The following is a 19,068-nucleotide window of genomic DNA, read 5'->3' as shown; positions in this document are numbered from 1 at the left end:
TTCCTTCCTTCCTTCCTTCCTTCCTTCCTTCCTTCCTTTCTTCCTTTCCAGCATCTCATTTCGTTAACTGGCTGAAGTACAATGGAGTGATCATAGCTCACTGCAGCCTCCGATTCCTGGGTTCAGGTGATTCTTCTGCCTCAACCTCCCTAGTAGCTAGGGCTGTAGGCACACACTACTATGCCCAGCTAACTTTAATTTTTTTGTAGAGATGAGGTCTCACTACTGTCTAGGCTGGTGTCAAGTTCCTGGGCTCAAGCGATCCTCCCACTTCAGTCTTCTGAAGCGCTAGGACTACAGGCATGAACCACCATGGCTGGCACTTCCACTTCCCTTTTCTATAACTTGCATCTTCCCTACCCTTTACCACTCCCCCCCCCCCCGTTTTTTAAAAAACTATTGTGCTTGTCTTTTTGCTGATGTTTAATAATTCTTTTATAAATTGTGGTGACTAATTCTTGCCAGTTAAATCTGTTGCATATATCTTCTCCCAGCCTGTGGTTTGACTTTCTCTTGTGTTTATAACGTCTTATCATTCAGGAAGTCTTCATTTTAACATTGTCAGTTTGGCCAGTCTTTCCCATTATGATCTGCATGTCTTTTGATGTCTTACTTAAGACATTCTTCCTACTAGCCCCAAAGGTGTAATACTTTCTTCTATATTTTCTTGAATATCTTAAAAATTAATTTTCTTGAATATTTTTAGCATGTGACTTATTGAGTCACTAGCTGCGATTGCTCATCGTTGTGATTTTGAAATTCATTTGTGGCAATTAGTATAGCTGTGGTTCATTCATTTTTACTAACCCACGGTATTCTATTGTATGAATAGATCATAATTATTTATTCATTCTATCAATGAACATTTCTTTTTCTTTCTTTTTTGAGTCAGGGTTTCACTCTGTCACCTAGGATGGAGTACAGTGGCAAGATCACAGCTCACTGTAGCCTCAACCTCCTGGGCTCTGGTGATCCTCCCACCCCAACCTCTCAAAATACTGGGGTTACAGGTGTAAGTCATTGTGCTTGGCCTTGGACATTTTATTTGTTTTAATTTTACTGGCTACAACAACAATGCTGTGAAGTGTGTTCTTCTACTGTTTTCGGGGCATGTGCAGAAGTTTGTGAGGGTGAAATTGTTGGGTCACAGGTGCACATCTTGAACTTTACTAGGTGAGGAAAATTGTTTTCGAGATTGGTTGTTTCAAGTTTCAGCATCTCCAGAAGTGTAGAGGTATTTACATGACCTCATGTAGTTGCCAGCACTTATCTGTGTTTCCTTCCTTCTACTTTCTTTTGGTTTACTCTGTTTTTCTTTCTCAAATGTCTTGGACATTTTGTTGATTAATTTTCAGTCTTCTTTTCTCACATATAAACGTCTGAGGCTCTAATTGTTTTTACTGATTTAGTTACATCTTATAAATTTTGTTTTTTGTTGTTGTTACTGTTGGAGTCTCACTCTGTCGCCCAGGCTGGGGTACAGTGGCACACTCATGGCCACCCCATTGTTAACGTTCTGGGCTCCGGCAATCCTTCCTCCTTAGCCTTCCAAGTAGCCAGAACTTCAGGTGCATGCTACTATACCTGTCTAATTTTTTATCTATTGTAGAGATGAGGTCTCACCAAGTTGCCTGGGCTGGTCTCAAACCTGCAGCCTTAGGCAATCCACTCGCCTCAGCCTCCCAAAGTGCTGGGATTACAGTCATTTTGTTTTTTAGTGAAGTTTTTAATACAACCTCCAACTAATAGAAAAACTTCAAGTAAAGTACAGGAAATTTGGCATGGAGTGTCAGTAACCAACTGGAGTAAGACAATGTCTGTCTTTTTTTGTGAGGGGACAGGTGGCAACAGCGGTGAGAGATGATTAACAAGGGGAATGGGTCAGGTGCATCAATAGAGTAAGGACAGCAGAAACCAGGATTCTCACTGCTGGAAAATGGAGTTTCACATACTGAGAGGAAGGTGCCAGAAGGAATCCTTAGTGCTGGATTGGAATCTTACTGGCGTGGGGCTCGTGGGTGCCCACTTCACCCAGTTTGGCACCTCTCATCAGGTATACCCCTAGTGTAGATGCCGTCCTTACCCTGACTGGGTTTCTACATCCCACACTTACTTGCCCCAATGCCCTCCTCACTCCCTCAGGCTCTGACTCCCCATGCGGAACCACCACCTGCATGCACCTGCTGCTCCCTCCTCTGGGTGTGTGGCTCTGGTTCCAAGACATCCCTTGGGCAGGACCTGTCATGATTTTGCTCTGTCCCCCAGATAGCTTAGCGTTGGATGGGTCGGGAAGGAAAGGGAAGGGGAATGGCACTCCATATGTTTTGATGTGTAGGATTTTCATGGTCTTTCAATTTTAAATATTTTCTTTTAATTTTGTTTTTTTCCTTTAATTCATGAGTTATCTAGAAATTCATTTCAAAGTGTTCAAAATGCATGACATTATATTTGTTTATCTTTTAGTTCTTGACATCTATCTTCATGACCCTATATTCAAATACATGGCTTATAAGATACTGATTATGATTTTCTTTATGCCGAGCAAATAGTAAGTTTTAGTAAATGGTTTATATATTCTTGAAAAGTATTTCTTTATGTGTTGGGTGCATGAGTCTATATATGCCCACAGGTTAAGCTTAATTGTATTATTCTAATATTCTATGTCCTTACTAAACTTTTGTTTGTTTAATATATCAATTACTGAGCAGGGTGTAACAAAAATCTTTGATTATGATAGAGGATTTAGACATTTCTTGTTGCAATTCTATCACTTTTTGTTTTATAAATGTAGATATTGAATTTATTATGTGCAAACAAATGTACAATTCCTATAGCCTCCTGGTGAATTACTCCTTTTATGATTACATAGTTCTCCATATTCTCAATAATGCTTTTTACCTTCAAGTAATGTAGGCACAACAGCTTTTTCTTTTTTCTTTTTTTTGTTATTATTTATAGGTATATCTTTTACAGGTTTTTTTTTTGTTTTGTTTTGTTTTGTTTTTGAGTCAGAGTCTCATTTTGTTGCCCAGGCTGAAATACAGTGGTATGATCATGGCTCACCACAATCTCAACCTTCAGGGCTCAGGCCATCCTTCTGCTTCAGCCTCCCGAGTAGCTGGGACTACAAGCACATGGCACCATGCCTGCCTAATTTTTCTGATTTTTTGAAGAGAGGAGGTCTCACTGTGTTGCCCAGGCTGGTCTCGAACTCCTGAGCTCAAGTGATTCTTCCTCTTCAAGTTCCCAAAGTGCTGGGATTACAGGTGTGAACCATCCTGCCCAGCCTCAGTCTTTTATTTTTGACTTTTCTCATTCATGCTTTGTTTACTTCTTTTGCAAATATCACACATTATGGTTGTGGATTCTTATACTTCTGTCACTTTGCTTTACATTCATATTTTTTAAACCAAATCTGACAAACCATCTTTTAAATACTGAGTTTAGACTTTTGTAAGCATTACTGATAGAGTTATTATTTTTACCATCTTATTGTATGCTTTTTATTTTGCTTTTCCTCTGCATCGTTTACTTCCTTTTCTGTCTTCTATTGTCTTCTCTAGTTTTAGAAAACTCCTTCTACATCTTAAGCACTTAGTCAATGCTGCTAATATTATTTTGCTTGATCGTCAGGAAAACTCTGTGGCGTTTGTTGTTAGACATGGGAAATTCTGGTTTTTTTTTAGTTCTCAGCTTCTGCTTACTCGGAATACTGGCTTTCTCAGGGTCTGTCAGAGCTGTGAAACTGAAGACATACAGGTTTTTATCTTTCATTTTTTCCACTTAATGATCTGGCATGACACTTTTTCCACTGTCCATTATTTGTAATGTCTCTAAATACTTTATTGTTGGCTATGAATTTGTTCCAATTGTATGTTATTATATGTAATGCTTTGTGCACTTTTACAATTTCTTTCTTAGGGTAAATTCCTTGAAATAACTGGTCAGAAGGCAGAACCATTGTAAGGACTCTGCCAGGTGTTTCCAAGTTGCCTTCCTGAAAGGTCACATTGCTTTGTGTGGACATTCTCCAGCAGAGGGTGAGAATGCTCGGAGAGAATTTCAACAACTCACTTCCCAAGATCTCATTGACCTCAGCAGGGTCAGGCTCCAGGAAGAGCCCCGATCAGGTCTTGGGAGAGAAGCAGGGGATCTGGGTGACTGTGGCCACGGGTCTTGGGAGCACCCGGTGGGTGCAGCTTGGGGCTGAGATCTCCGGGTGGGACCCTGAGGAGGCTCTCAGTTTTTCCAACTTGTCCCTGCAGTGAACTCAGTGGACTCCTCACTGCAGCAGAAACAAGCAGGCCCAGAGAGTGTGAGACACTCAGGCATCTCAGGTGTGCAGGCCCCTCACTCCTGAGGGCCATGGGGAGGTGGCTCCCCCAGCATCCCATTCCTTGTATTGGAAGTACATTTCACCCTTCAGTGGAGGAGGCACACACGTGCATGTCTTAGCAGAAAGCCAGTGTGTGCCCATAATGCCATGATCTGTGGACTTGTGGAGGATTTGCATCTCTCTCCTCTTGAGATTTTCTCTGGGAGGAAGGGGACGGCCAAGGCTGAAGCCTCCTGTGCTGCCAAGATGCGTGGCCGCAGGAATCCGCTGGGCAGGACCTGGAATGGGAGGGGCGCGGGGGCCTTGCCGTCCTGCTGCTGCCCGCAACACAAAGACCACCCTTGTTCAGCAGACTTAGATGGTGCCCTGGGCCCAGACCTCCCGGGGTCCTGTCCAGCCTGCTCATGGAGCTGAGGGTCCTGGCCAGGAAGGGGATGTGCTGCCCACCGGGACTTTTGGATGGGGAGAGAACACACATTCTGGTCGGGGCTTGAGGCTCTGCCTTGGGCTCTGCTCAGGCATGGAAGGCCAGGTCCAGGACCTGACTGCTTTGGCACCCAGTAGATGGGCCCTCAGGCAGTGGGTCACTGACATTCACCACCAGAAAAGGCAGTAAAGGAGCTGCCTTTGTCACAGTCACCCCTGCAGTGGGCAAGGATGGGGTTGCTGGGGTACTGGCATGGGACTGAGGTAGACATGGCCCCTTTTCTTGTGCTATTTTGAATTAATAACTCAGTGAACCTTGGCCAGACTCATTCTCAGACAGAGGTTGTAGAAGCCAAGGCTTTTAGTCGAGATGGATGTTAGACGTGCCAACTATACCTGCCCACCGGCCCCCTCCCTCTAATACCTGCTTATTAACCTCTCCATCCCTCTTACACCGGGAGGAGTCTTGTGCCATATTCCAAACTGGGCAGGTGTCATCAATGCTCTCCTGAGCTGGAGGTATCTGAACCTGTGTGGTATTCCTCATACGTCCACATGCTTGTGAGCAAATCCATCCTTCCACTCATTTCTTCACTTAGTATCCATTTATTGAGTGCCTGCTGTGTGCCAGCCACTGTTCCAAGTGCTAGGAGTTCATCAGAGAACAAGGCAAACCAGTCTCTACCCTCTAGTACACTGTGGCTCGACTCCAGAGCCCGTTCCCTCCATGGCTGTGATGTCACTCTTGGCAGATCCCTCCTGGTTGGCTTTGGCTTTCTCTCCCTACAGATTATACATAACAGGTACTCATGCTGACTGCCAGATCCATGTCAGTATTCGCCAAGGAACCCCTTATCGGAGATTGGCAGAGAGCACTGCAGAGGGAAAAACAGTTGAAATCTCAGGAAAGTGAGAAGAAACGTGTGAAAATTGGGCTCTCATACTCATTAGCATTAAATCAGACCAGGGTCTGGTTGGAAACCTGTGCAGGCCTGCTATTTCTCGCTGAGTCCTGCTATTTTAGCTTAGCAAATTCGAGCAAGATTTCATGTTCATATACAAGGGCAAGAAAGACAAAAACTGGGATCCTCAAGGGCAAGGCTGATACTGTTTGCTGAGTAGGTGGGGGCGAGGATGGGGATGGTGGGATTGGGATGAGCTGAACACGAGGACTTGGGTGACAAGACCATAGGTGAATGCTCTGTTCACACACTCTCCATTCTCACCTTGTTCTCTGACACTGGCTCTGTTCACATTTCTCCCCCACTCGCAAACCTTCAATGGCTCCCCCATGACTCCTGATGCCCAATCTGTCTTTTCAATCCCATCTCACAGGATATTTCACATCTTAGCTCCAGTCATATAGGATAGCTCGTTGCTGCCTATGCACCCCTCTATTTTTGCGTTTGGTGATCATGGTAGCCAGTACTCACTCAACACTTAGTGGGCTCGGTCCAGAGCTTTCCTTCTTCCGATCTTACAGGTGGGAAGTCTCATTGCCTGCGTTTTTACAGAGGGGTTTCTCAGAATAGTGCCTGACTTGCCCGAGGCCATCTGGCAAATGAGAATTTGAACACAGGCCTCTCTGTCCCCAGAACCTAAACTGTTGACTATTATGTAGACCTTTGCTGGGATCGTAGTGCTTTGTCCTGTGTGGTCTCTATTAAATGACTTTGTGAGCCTGGAGTGGTGGCTCATGCCTGTAATTCCAGCACTTGGGAAGACTGAGTCCATGGGTTCGAGACTAGCCTGGGGAACTTGGCAAGACCTTGTCTCTACAATAGATAAAAAAGTTAACCAGGTATGGTGGTGCACACCTGTGGTTCCAGCTTGTTGGAAGTCTGAGGTGCAAGGATCGCCTGAGCCCAGCAGGTCAAGGCTGCGATGGCTGTGAGCATGCCACTGCACTCCAGTCTGGGTGACAGTGAGACTCCAACTCAAACAAACAAGCAAACAAGACTTTGTGGAAATGTTAGAAATTTGAGGTGAGATACCAAGAGCAAGAGATGGCACCCGTTGTTCTGGATCTCAGGATACCCCAGACCCTCCTGTTACATCTTCCCCCTCCCCCAACACAGGCTCACACTCCCTCATACCCCACCCTGTTCCATCATGTCCAACCTAGCCACCTCTAGCTGACTCAACAGACCATAAGGTTCTTGATCAATGACTGCAGCATCCTCTCTTCCCAAGCACCACAGTCTGCAGAGATGGAGCTGTGGTCCTGGGGAGGTGTCTTGTGCTTGCCTGGGCTCTCCTGGATCCACACACTGTTCAGATCTATTTTTGTTACAAGTTAGGATAATTGACTGTGACTCCTTGCTGTGATGGGGAAAGGGGTGATGACCTAGATGTTGCAGTCACAGGAAGAAGCCCCCCGACTTTTTGTGGACACTAGTCCCCCAACTAGCTGGAAGGAGGGAAAGGTTGCAGTCTTCTTGGTTTTCTCAAGGCCTTGGGAAGTCTGAGAGAGCAGAGCAAGTCATGGGCTGGTGGAAGGCCATTTGTTGCAGGCCTTTCCTGGGCTTTGCCCACTGCCTCTTAGGCCCAAAGGTCAAGTGAGGCAGTAGAGAAAAAAAAATCCTCATTGTGAAGTGTCTGTGGCCCTGCTCGGATGAGAGAATGGTCCCCTTTCAGCAGCCCCGCTTGGAGCCAGGACAGTATTCCCAGTGGGACAGGCTGGTGAATGGTCATCTGTCTGGCCAGATGGACCCAGGCCTGGCCTGAGAGGGAGGAGACTCAGGTTCTGGTTTCTGTTTGCGAATTCTGGGGCTCTGGAGTACTTCAATAAATAAACACCTATTTATTGAACTCCTACTGTGTGCATGGCAGTGTAAGGGACACAAAGAAGTACTGATTTGAAAAACCACAGATCAGAATTTATCCATGCAAATGAGTTCGCTCCCCAGGGAGGCTAGATACTCACAGATTCAGTGAGGCTGCCACTATTTGAGGAATCAACCACCCCCAACCTTGTCCCTGCTCCAAATGATCTTGAATTTTCTCAGTGGAGATTGTTGATGTTTTAAAATTAAGAGTAGCTAGTAGTCATTTGGAGTTCATTCATTCTTTACCTACTATGAGCCAGGCATTGTTCTTGCTATCTGGGGATGAGACTATCCTGAAAGTGCTCCTGGTCTTCTGGGGTGAGCAGCAGGTCAGCCAGGCTGATGAACAGCTGGGGCTGGCAGTGGTTCCCTCCAAGAGACCCCCAGCCCACCTGCTGTGGGAATAACCCCAGCCCTCAAGAGTGTGAATGTGGCTCATGGCAGGTATGAAGCTACAGGTGGGCAATGACAATGCCCAGAGGTAAGTGCATGACAGACATCCTGGGGGTGCTAGGGGAACAGGGGAGATGGAACCCTGACCCCACATGGAGTGGATTACAACTGGAGAGGATAACAACTGCCAGTATGTAGTGACCACCCTTTCTGCACTAGGGGTGATGCTAAGCACTTTAAGTGGAGTAATTATCTTGCTTTATCACCGCAGCCCTTCAAGGAAGATACTATAAAACCTCCTCATCCACATTTTTCATATGAGGAGACTGAGACACAGAGAGTTTAAGTAACTTGTACAAAGTCGCGCACCAGGGAAGATTCATATCCAGCTGTTCTAACACCTGAGTCTACCTGTTCAACAGCTACATTGTGCTGCTTCCAAGAAGAAGGGGAGAAAGCAAATGGCTAACCAATAAAGTACAACCACAAATTGTTGTTGAGACCAGTGTTTTTTTTCTTTTTTTAATCCTGAAGAAAATTCCCAAAGAGGATCTGTGATCTATGGCAACTTCAACAGATGGAGTACTTGACCTTCTGACAGGGGCCTGTAGACTCTTTGGAGGACCTGAGCTTTTGGAGACAGACAGACTTGGGTTTGCATGTCTGCAAGTTCCCGAACCTCTGAACATTTGTTTCCTCATCTCTAATGCGGAGCTATTACTTACATAAGAATAAACTGGCAGCATTCTTATGAGGACTCTTTAGTCTGTTCAGGCTGGTATAACAGAGTATCCTAGACTGGGTAGGTTAGCAACCTGCATTATTCCTCGCAGCTCTGGAAGCTGGATGTCCCAGATCAAGATGCCAGCAGACCCAGTGTCTGGGGAGGGCTTTCTTCCTGGTTTGCAGATGGTGCTCTCCTCTATATCCTCCCATGGATGAGAAAGATCATCTCTCTCCCACCTCTTCTCACAAGGCACTAATCCCATTCATGAGGGTTTTGTCTTCATAATCTAATTCACCTCCCAAACACACCCACCTCCTAACATCATTACAATAGGGGTTCAGATTTCATATGAACATATGAATTTTGGGAGATGCAGACATTCAGTCCAAAACAAGGACTGAAAAGAATAACTTACGTAAAGCTTATTAAGAGAAGTGACTCTCTCTTGTAATCCCAGCACTTTGGGAGACTGGGGCCAGAGAATTGCCTGAGCCCATGGGTTCGAGACCAGCCTGGGCAACTTGATAAGACCTTGTCTTCACAATAATTAAAAAAATTAACTGGGCATAGTGGTGTGCACCTGTGGTTCCAGCTACTTGGAAGGCTGAGGCAGAAGGATCACCTGAGCCCAGCAGGTGGAGGCTGTGGTGGCCATGAGCGTGCCTCTGCACTCCAGCCTGGGTGACACCACTGCACTCCAGCCTGGGTGACAGAGTGAGATTCTGACTCAAAAAAAAAAAAGAGAAGTAACCACTTAGTGGATATTAACGTCCTTTTCTCTTCTTAAGGAAGTTATTTGAAGGTGTTGATTTCCTGGCTCTTGTTAGTTTCTGGGGGTGAGCAGATTCTTGTCTGGGAGAAATCAGCAGACAGACAAGAAGAGAACGGAGAAGGTGTTGAAGGTGAGCCTTGATTCTCTGAGCCTCGATTTCCTCAGATGAGTATCTACCTTGTAGAATTGTTGTGAAACTCAGTCGAGATGATACTTAGGGCATTTCTGGTATATACGGGGGGGGATCCCAAAATGTATTTATAAAAAATTGTGTATTTATTCTTACCTGTTTACACTTCTGTCACCTTCAAAGTATTCTCCATTTGGTGCGATACACCTGTTGAGACACTTTTCTCACTGCTCAAAACAGTTTTGAACTTGTCAATTTTGATGCCTTTTAGTGCTTCTGTCATTTTTTGTTTCACTTCTTCCACATCCACAAAACATTTCTCTTTGAGGATTTTTTCATCTGGGGAAACAAACAGACAGAAACTCATTCAGGGCGAGATCGGGTGAATAGGGAGGGTGTGGCACAGGGGTCATGTTGTTTTGGGTCAAAACTGCTGAACACTCAGCGAAGTATGAGGAGGTGTGTTAGTAAATCATCCATCATGAAATTGGCAAACACACTAAAAGAATCTCCAAAAAAAAAAAAAAAAAAGAAAAAGAAAGAAAACTTCCCTGGAGTTGCCAAAGCATTTCACAACAATGTTAGCTGGTATACTGATGTCGATGGGTTCTTGAGTACTTATCTAGCTGGAGAAGCCTATGCTACAAAGGGCCTGTCCTTCAAAAATAATTCCATTTTTGGGAGGTCCCCCTCATATATTTTGTTTGTTCATTTTGATTTGGGGTCTCACTTTGCTGCCTAGGCTGGAGCGCAGTGGCAGGATTATGGTTCACTGCAGGCTTGATCTCCTGGTCTCTGGCAATCCTCAGCCTCCCAAGTAGCTGGGATCGTGGGGATGCGTCATCATGCCTGGCTACCTTCTGATTTTTTGTAGAGATGAAGTCTCGCTATGCTGTCCAGGATGATCTCAAATTCCTGGGCTCAAGCAATCCTCGTGCCTTGGCTTCCCAAAGTGCTGGGATTACAGGCGTGTGGCATCACTCTGGGTTTCCAGTATATTTTGGATGGAGCCATATGAAATTGCTGATAGTCAACCATTTTTGTCCCACAAAACTGAAATTCTATACGGTTCAAACCATGAACTGTGTAAGTCCCAATATTATATCAACATTTACTATTAGCAGTTCTAATGTGAGTTTTCATATTTTGTAACCACAAGGAGTTCACTGAGGCAGCTGGGTGTGCTAACTTTCCTCTAGTCCTAAAATTGGGATCTCAGTGTTTTTCTCTCTTTACAGGTGCGAGAAGGCCCCACAGCTTGAGGTGAGTCAGCAAAGACTGACTCAGGGTCACTCAGGAGGACTGACTCAGGGTCCTGCCCTTTGTCTCTCATGACTGGCCTCTCTCATGCCCTGTTCTGGGTGGGTCTGGAATGCTCTGCTCACCCAGAGTCAAATGCCACGTCCTGCTGAGCTCAGGAGGAATTTCACAGCCTCTGTAGAAACCCAGCCCGTCAAGGGACCTGACCCTTGGCCTCTTTCTGAGGGCTACTTAGCTCACCTGTTGGGTCCTGTGAGCTCTGAGGAAGGAGGAGGGGTGGCAGCCATCATCACTCATGCTGGTCTCCATGATTCCCTGTCTCCAGGCTCCTGGATGTTTCCGCGTCTGATTCGGGTTGTTTTCTTGGCCTGAGATCCTGCTGAGGAAGCACTGGTGGGTTTTGCCTTTTGTCTTCCTTCTTCACCCAAGATAAATCCTGTCACAGAACATACCATAAACAGTCAAGAGAAAAATGACACATTGGAGGAACCTATTTGCAATCTTTATCGATAGGCAAAAGGTTCCTACATAAATAGATCTTAGAAATTGAGAAGAAAAAGAGCAAAAATCTAAGAGGAAAATGAATAAAAGACATGAGCAGACAGCTCTGAGAAAAAGAGAAGGCATGTGACTCTTCAACATAGGAAACTGTTCAGTCTCACTCACAGTCAGAGAAATGCACACTAAAACTTCATCAAACCACCATTTTTCCATACTAAATTGGTCAAAGTCCCAAAATGTGACAGTTCACTCTGTGGATTTGCTGTCACACACATTACTGCCGGGAATGCAAAATGGAGGGGAATTTGGCAGCATCTAAATAAAAGGCATATACAATTACTCTCTGACCCTACAATCTCATTCCAGCAATCTACCCTAAAGCTACGACCCAACAAATAAGAGCATGATTATTTATTGTGGCATTGTTTATAAAAGGAAAAGATGAGAAACAATCCTATACCCTCAACAGGGGACAGGTTAAGTAAATTCTGGTTCATCTACACACTAGGTACCAGGAAGGCCAACGGAAGAATGAGGAAAATCTCCATGAACATGTGTACAGTGATCTCTAGGATACACTGTTAAGTGAAAAATCAAGATGCAGAGCAGGGTAGAAAGTGTTACCTTTTGTGTAAGAAATAAATATAAATAACAATATTTCCATATTTATTTAGTTTGCAAAACAAACTAAAGAAAATAATTACATATTCAGTGGGGAAGGGGTCTGATGAATAGTATGTAGCCGACAAAGATGATAGACTTTTCTAAGTACACCTTTTATAGAATTCTAACTTTTGAACTATGTAAATGCTTTACATATTTGAAAATAAGATTTAATGAAAGAGAGGGAAAAGGCAAATCCTAAAAATGAACAGAAACAAATGAACCTAACTGTATGTTAAATTGGTATTATTACTTCATGGAAGAAAATAGCTATTTCAAACAATGTTTTAACACAGTTTTCTGACTAACAGGAAATATGTTCTAAGGAGATCAACAATAGCAAAGAATTTAAATTTCACTTAGTAGGTTTATTGTTAGAAGTAATATTAGTAATGCAATTTTGGAACTGTTTATTTTAGTTTAAGGGACTTTGATTTTGAAACTATTTTATTTTTGTAGAATAGAGCAAATAAGTAAATATATGAATCATATCAGAAACCAACATTTTCAGTGTAAGAGGTAGAAGTATTTAAAAAAAAACTTTTAAAAGCAAAATTTGCAATATTAAATTTGAATTTGAAATGTAATATAAATGCATGGTTTTAAAACTTTATTTCTTTTATCTTCAGAAAAGCACTAGAGGCAGTGACAGCCCAGTAGCAATGAGCACACCTAGTGCCCAGATCTTGTTTTCTAAACATTAAGTATGCCTTAGATGCCAGACTTGGAGCAGAAAAAGTATGAGATAAGCCTAAACACCTTTTGTGTCAAAAAACAAGGAGGCACTCAAAGATGAATTATGGCTCATCCACATACCAGTACCAGGCAGGTCAACAAAAGAAAGGAATTCTCAAAGATGAATGGAATTCAGATAAAAAAAACACAGAAGTCAGCTTGAAGGGGATTCCTCTGAACAAATGTGATCCAACTTGAGCCAAATCACAAAGAACAGTGGTGGCAATTAATTGTAATACAATGAATTTAAAAGAGAGTCCGTAGAGATGTCCCCCCAAAATAGACAGAGAGAGAGAGAGAGAGAGAGAGAGAGAGAGAGAGACAGAGAGAGAGACAGAGACAGAGAGAGAGACAGAGACAGAGAGAGAGAGAGATTGAGAGAGAGAGAGAGAGAGGGAGAGGGAGAGAGACACGGGGTGGGGGGGGGGACAAAGAAAAGCTCTTTTTTCCATTGAAAAGGGTCCGTTTATGTATGTAAAAAGAATGATAGAATGAGAAAAATATTTAACAACCTCCAGTGTAATAATTGATTAAGGCAAAGATCATCAACGGATGCCAAAACCATTAGGCAAAATGTTCCTGGGGACTGCACAGGAGGTACAAAGTAGTACCTCACAAAATTACTTGTTTCAAAGGGAAAAATGTACCTTTCCCATAGAGACAACTGCAGGCACTTCACCCAGAAGATCAAATAGCATCACTCAAAGTGAGATAACCTAAGGGTATATACCTCCTGGTGTGGATACAATGTGACATAAACTCACTTGCAACATATTCTTACTAAAATGTGTGTAATCTGAGTTCACTCAAGCATCTAAGCCTAACCTTCTAGTTTATGAGACATAGGGATTAAGGAACAAAGGACTTAACCCTGAGCAGAAGCAATCAGACAAATTCAGAACGTGGGACCTTCTACAAAGCATTGACTCTTCAAAGAGCCAATATTATGGACTGAGCTGGCTATGTATCTTTTTAAGATTAAAAAAACATAGTTTATTAAAAAGTAAATTAGAGAGAGACAGAGAAGGGAGAGAGAAGATTCACCTCCCCAAGGTGGGAGAAGGGGCCAAAGCGAGGAAGCATGGCGACAGCCATAGCTCAAAGAGCACATGACCACACCAGAGTCTAGCAAGGCAATGGCCCCTGGCTACATATTTTGTGCAGCCCAGGGCAAACGGAAAAAGCTGGGTCCCTTGTTCAAAAGACAAGAAAAAGCTGCTATTAAATATACTACCTGAAGCCAAGTGTGGTGGCTCAAACTTGTAATCCCAGCACTTTAGGAGGTGGAGGTGAGAGGATTACCTGAGCTCAGGGGTTTGAGACCAGCCTGGGCAACTTGGCGAGACCTTGTATCTATAAAATAAAACAAAACAAAACAAAAAAACTAGCCAGGCATTGTGGCAAACGCCTGTGATTCCAGCTACTTGGAAGACTGAGGATCACCTGAGCCCAGCAGGTCAAAGCTGTGGTGGCCATGAGTGTGCCACTGCACTCCAGCCTGGGTGACAGTGAGACTCCAACTCAAAAAAAAAAAAAAAAAAAAGAAACTACTTGATAAGTGTTTTTCTTTTTTCCACGGTCGCTGTCTTTCTCTTGTTGGATCATGGTATTTTTTAATTTGCTATTTAACATCATTTTAAAATAAAGATAAATTAATTTAATATTTTAAGGCATTAGCACAAATTTTAAAGTTCATCTTTATATTGTTTAATGCCACTTTTAAATGCAAATATAAGAACACTTAGCTCATAAGTGGAATAACAAATATTACATAATTTGCATTTCATGTTTCACACATGCATAAGTATTTTGTTCTTACCAGAGTAGCAGATATGCTGCACAAAATGAACACACTTTTTATTTCACTTTTTTTTTCAAGTTGGCATTTTACTCTTTTGCTTGGGCTTGAGTACAGTAGTGTGATCACAGCTCACTGAAGCTTTGATCTCCTGAGCTCAGGCAATCCTCCTACCTCAGCCTCCCGAGTAGCTGGGACTGCTGATGGGTATCACCATGCCTGGCTAATTTTTTTTATTTTTTGTAGAGACAAGGTCTTGCTATGTTGCCCAGGCTAGTCTTGAACTCCTAGGCTCAAGCAATCTTCCTGCCTTGGCCTCCCAAAGTGGGCATGAGCCACCACATCTGGCCAATTTCACTTCTTAATACACATTCTACCTACTCTTCAGCACACTTATAGATAAGAAAGTACTGAAAGGAACATTTTCTCTGGTTTTCCCTTTTCTTATGTCATCATTTTCAGTGTACGTTAACAGGGAAGCATGATACAGAGAACATATTACTCATCTCACAGAGGACTAAAGTAAGAAAGGATATGACAGGGTTTCATGGACATTTGTGTTTCTTAGACACTGCAGTCTTTGTCTCCATTTGAAGCAAGTTCTGGTTTGAACAGAATGCTTCTAGTACTCAGTAGTAGACGCAACACACACCATGAGTCCACCAGATTTCTGTGCTCATGGGACCCCAAAGTGCTGTCCACAGACAGGGTGGCAAGAAATGGTGGTAGACTCTGCTGCTTGGGTGCATGATCCATTGTCCCAACATATGTCATTTGTAAAACCCAAGTTCAAAGACATGATTAAGAATTTCAGGAGAACTTCAACTGAGCACAGGGTCCTTCTGAGCACCCAGGGCTCTTGCACAGGTCACAGGTGAAGCCAGCCCTGGTCATGGGGGAGAAAATGTGGAGGGAGTACCCTGGGTCAGAGGTGGGCAGACTATAGCCCACAGGGCAGATCCAGCCCCCACTCTTTGGATCTTAGCTGTGAGCTGAGAATGGTTTTTATGTTTGTAAACAGTTGTTAGTGTAAGTACCTATCTTGATTTTGCTTATTGGATGGCAAAACCTAAGATATTTACTGTTTATTATCTGACCCTTTACAGACTCCTGTTCTGGATTAAAAGAGACCAAAGAAGAAAAAAAAGAGAGACAGAGAAATTGAGAGACAGAAGAGCAAAACAATCAAGTGTAATGGGAAAACTTTTAGGGGAAAAAAAACAACTATAAAAATATGCTTAGAGGTAACTGGGAGAAATCTGGATATGCACTTGGTGAAAATGTACATGTTCATTGTATTGCTCTTCCAACTTTTTGCACAGTTGAATTTTTCATGATAAAAAATTGGGGAAAATATACAAGCCTGCTGAGTTTTTCTGCTTCTTGGAGGTTTACAATTATTGTCATTCAGGTCAGGTTTTAAGTATGCCATAAATGATATTAGGGTGCAGGAAAAGGCTGTGTGCTTGGGTCTAGCATTGGAACTGTGCTTGCCCCTAGTGTTGGGGGTCCTCGGGGTACAACCAGTAGAATGCTCTCAAATGTTTTAACCGCCAGATCTCTGGGAAAAGAAAAGCCAATTAGTAATATTGGCCAATCTCCACCACGACTGGTTTCAGGTTACCAACATGATGTCCCTCAAGTTGAAGCTGGGAAGACTATTTGCACATTCAGTTTTCACAGTCCCCCTAGAGTTGTTGGCCGTAATGCACAGCTGCAATCCGGCCTGACAAAGTGTTGAGCCAGACCAAATGCAACCTGATTTCTCAGGAGCCACTGAATTGGAAATAGGGTAGGAGTGGCGATTGGAACCTGAATGACAGGAAAGAAGGAGCACATCAGCTCAGACTTAGGATGAAGTGAGCCTCTCCACCTGAGCTGGCCTCCTTCACTACCTGGCTTTGATCATGGTGTTCCTGGTGGGGTCTGTAGTCACTGAACTGAATGCCCCCCTCCCAGCGGACTGCCCATTTCTAGACCACTCGCAGCACCATCTTCTTTCATAACAGCCCATTCTTGCTCAAGACTCCCTACTGGCTCTCCATTCTACTGGAGTCTGAACTCCCCTGCCCGAGCTTACTCTCCTTGTTCCTCTTCATCTCGCATGCCAATCCATGCTTATCCTCCCACCTGCCAGAGTGCTCTCCTCATTGCCCCACATATACGGTCCACATATTCTGCCTCTCACAAGTTCTCACTAACAGTTCCCTGGCTTGCAATGGTCTACTCTATCCACCTATCCAAATCCTACGAGTCTATAAATTCTGACTCAAGACTCACACATCCCAGGAATCCCCCTCTAGCTGCTCTAGCGCACCATTGACTTCCCTTTCCTTTACTCACTATCTCCATCGCAACCACTGCCTCCGTTATCATCACCTCCACCACTGCCTCCAGTGCCTTCATCTCCTTTGTCGCCTCCGCCATCACTGTTTCTTTCTCTTCACTACCACCACCATTATCACCACCATCACCGCCACCATCATCACCACCGCTGCCACCACCACTGCTGCTGCCATCCCCTCCAGCTTCCCTTTATTTGTTTCAACTCCTACATTACTTCCTTACCTCTGCATCTCTGGTTAACTACTCCCACTACCATTCACACCATCGCTTCCACCAACACTGCTCTACTACCTTCACCATTACTTCCTTTGCCACCATCACTATCACCTCTAATTTTACCTCCATTGACTTCTTCTCCCATATCACCTCCAGCATTATTATCTTTGCTACCATGTCCACCATCACCACCTTCACTATCACCTCCACTTCTGTCTTTGCCTCCTTTGCTTAATTTCACCACCGCTAGTTGCATGAATATTACTATTGCCATTCCTTTGTCCTCTCTCCTTAGCCTTCTCCTCTCTATCATTTCTCTCAGATTTTTCTTTATGTAAAAAAATTTTTTTGAGTTGTAGTCTCACTCTGTTGCCCAGGCTGGAGTGCAGTGCCAAGCTCATGGCCACAGCAGCCTCAAGCTGCTGGGCTCAGGCAATCCTTTTGCCTCAGCCTTCCAAGTAGCTAGAACTACAGGCGCATGCTACCGTGCCCAGCTGATTTAAAAAAAAAATTTACTGTAGAGACCGGGTCTTGCCATGTTGCCCAGGCTGGTCTCGAACCCCTGGGCTTCCTCTCACCTCGGCCTCCCAAAGTGCTGAAATTACAGGTTTGAGTCACTGTGCCCAGTCCAGATTTTTTTTTTTTTTTTTTAACTGTTTGGATGTTCCTATCCCTAGCACTGAATGTAGAGATCTTATATCTGGTCCTTACCCATAAGTGACATCCATGTAAAAATGAGATCGAATTATATAAAGAAAACCTCAGATCTTGCTTAAGCCCACGGACAAGGGCATTCATAATCCTTCTCGGGCCCTAGAGGGGTTGAGTGGCACATTGAGTGCAGTGGGAAAGAGAAAACATGGGCGGTACTACAGGGTGGGTCCACAGGCTCAATAGCTCCCTGCTCCGAGTCCTGCTTCCCCATCATTATCAGAAGCAAGGTCACCTGGGCTTGAGGCCAGTGTTGCAGGAAGCACACATGGTGCCAGGCTGGGATGGATGAGTGGTCACTCCGGCCCAACGCCTGGTCTCCCATGTCTGGGATGCTCGGTGGGAAAGCATGCTGTTTTACCAGACTCCAACCTCAAAGGGTTAGGCAAGATTCCCAAACAGCCTCAGCTTCCCTTAATAATCACTGTGACTCTCCCACCCCTGAAATTATCAAAACCCTCCTTGAGCCTATTTTTATTTGCCTCCCTACCATCTCTAGGATGGATTAGTTCCAGATGTTTGTAGCTTCCTGGGCAAAAGACTGCTTCCCATGATCTCTCCCAAAGCATCCTTTTCTAAACTTCTTGGGGTACTCCCTGTTTCTACCATGTTGAGCCTTCTCCATATTCTTCAAGTCACCACACTCTGAGCACTTTCTTTCTTCTTCGCCTCTCAAAAATGAATAAGAAAAAATATTCAACCTATTTTCAGTCCTTCTGTGCACTGATAGGTGTAACTGCTCTTTCCTTCACGTAGTAATGCCTTTTTTACTGGTTAATGGGAAATGAGCCATGACCGCCAGGTATTCATCCAATACCTTCAGGTGCCTTCAGAATTCAAAGAAGAGCATGACATCAAAGTCTCCTCACGATCTGGCACCCTGCCTTCTGACTTGTCCTTCTCCCTCACCACCCTGCTTTCCTGTCACATGTCCTGTGTCATCTACTAAGCTCTCACATCTCTGTGGCTTTGGACCTGGGGCTTCCTCCACCTGGAATGTTATTCCTCTCCTTCTTCTGGTTCAAAACCCAGCTCAGGCACTGGGTCTCTAGAAAGCTTCCCTAATAGTCCCAAAGTCCTCCGTATGCCCTGAATCAGAGCATTTAACACACTCTACTATAACTGTCAGTTTCGGCTCCCCCATCAGGCTGTGTCATCTCCTCTGCCCAGACTGTGATCTCCACGAGGGAGGGACCATGCCTTCATCTCTGACTTGAAATAGCTTG

At 44.1% G+C, this 19,068-nt stretch overlaps 1 long non-coding RNA gene across 1 annotated transcript; it reads left to right on the top strand.

The window, feature by feature from the left end:
- The first annotated feature begins 9,539 nt into the window (after nucleotides 1–9,539).
- LOC103273185 lies at nucleotides 9,540–15,918 on the top strand. Its single transcript, XR_505170.2, has 4 exons — nucleotides 9,540–9,612; nucleotides 10,851–10,875; nucleotides 11,198–11,265; nucleotides 15,676–15,918. It is a non-coding gene; the product is annotated as an uncharacterized LOC103273185 (long non-coding RNA).
- Nucleotides 15,919–19,068: the final 3,150 nt, after the last annotated feature.

Source organism: Carlito syrichta, unplaced genomic scaffold (genome assembly GCF_000164805.1).
Source record: "Carlito syrichta isolate Samal-C Ts95f unplaced genomic scaffold, Tarsius_syrichta-2.0.1 Scaffold313872, whole genome shotgun sequence".
NCBI lineage: Eukaryota > Metazoa > Chordata > Mammalia > Primates > Tarsiidae > Carlito > Carlito syrichta.
The sequence above is the reverse complement of the archived record's forward strand: the minus strand, read 5'-3'. Positions and strand labels throughout refer to the sequence as shown.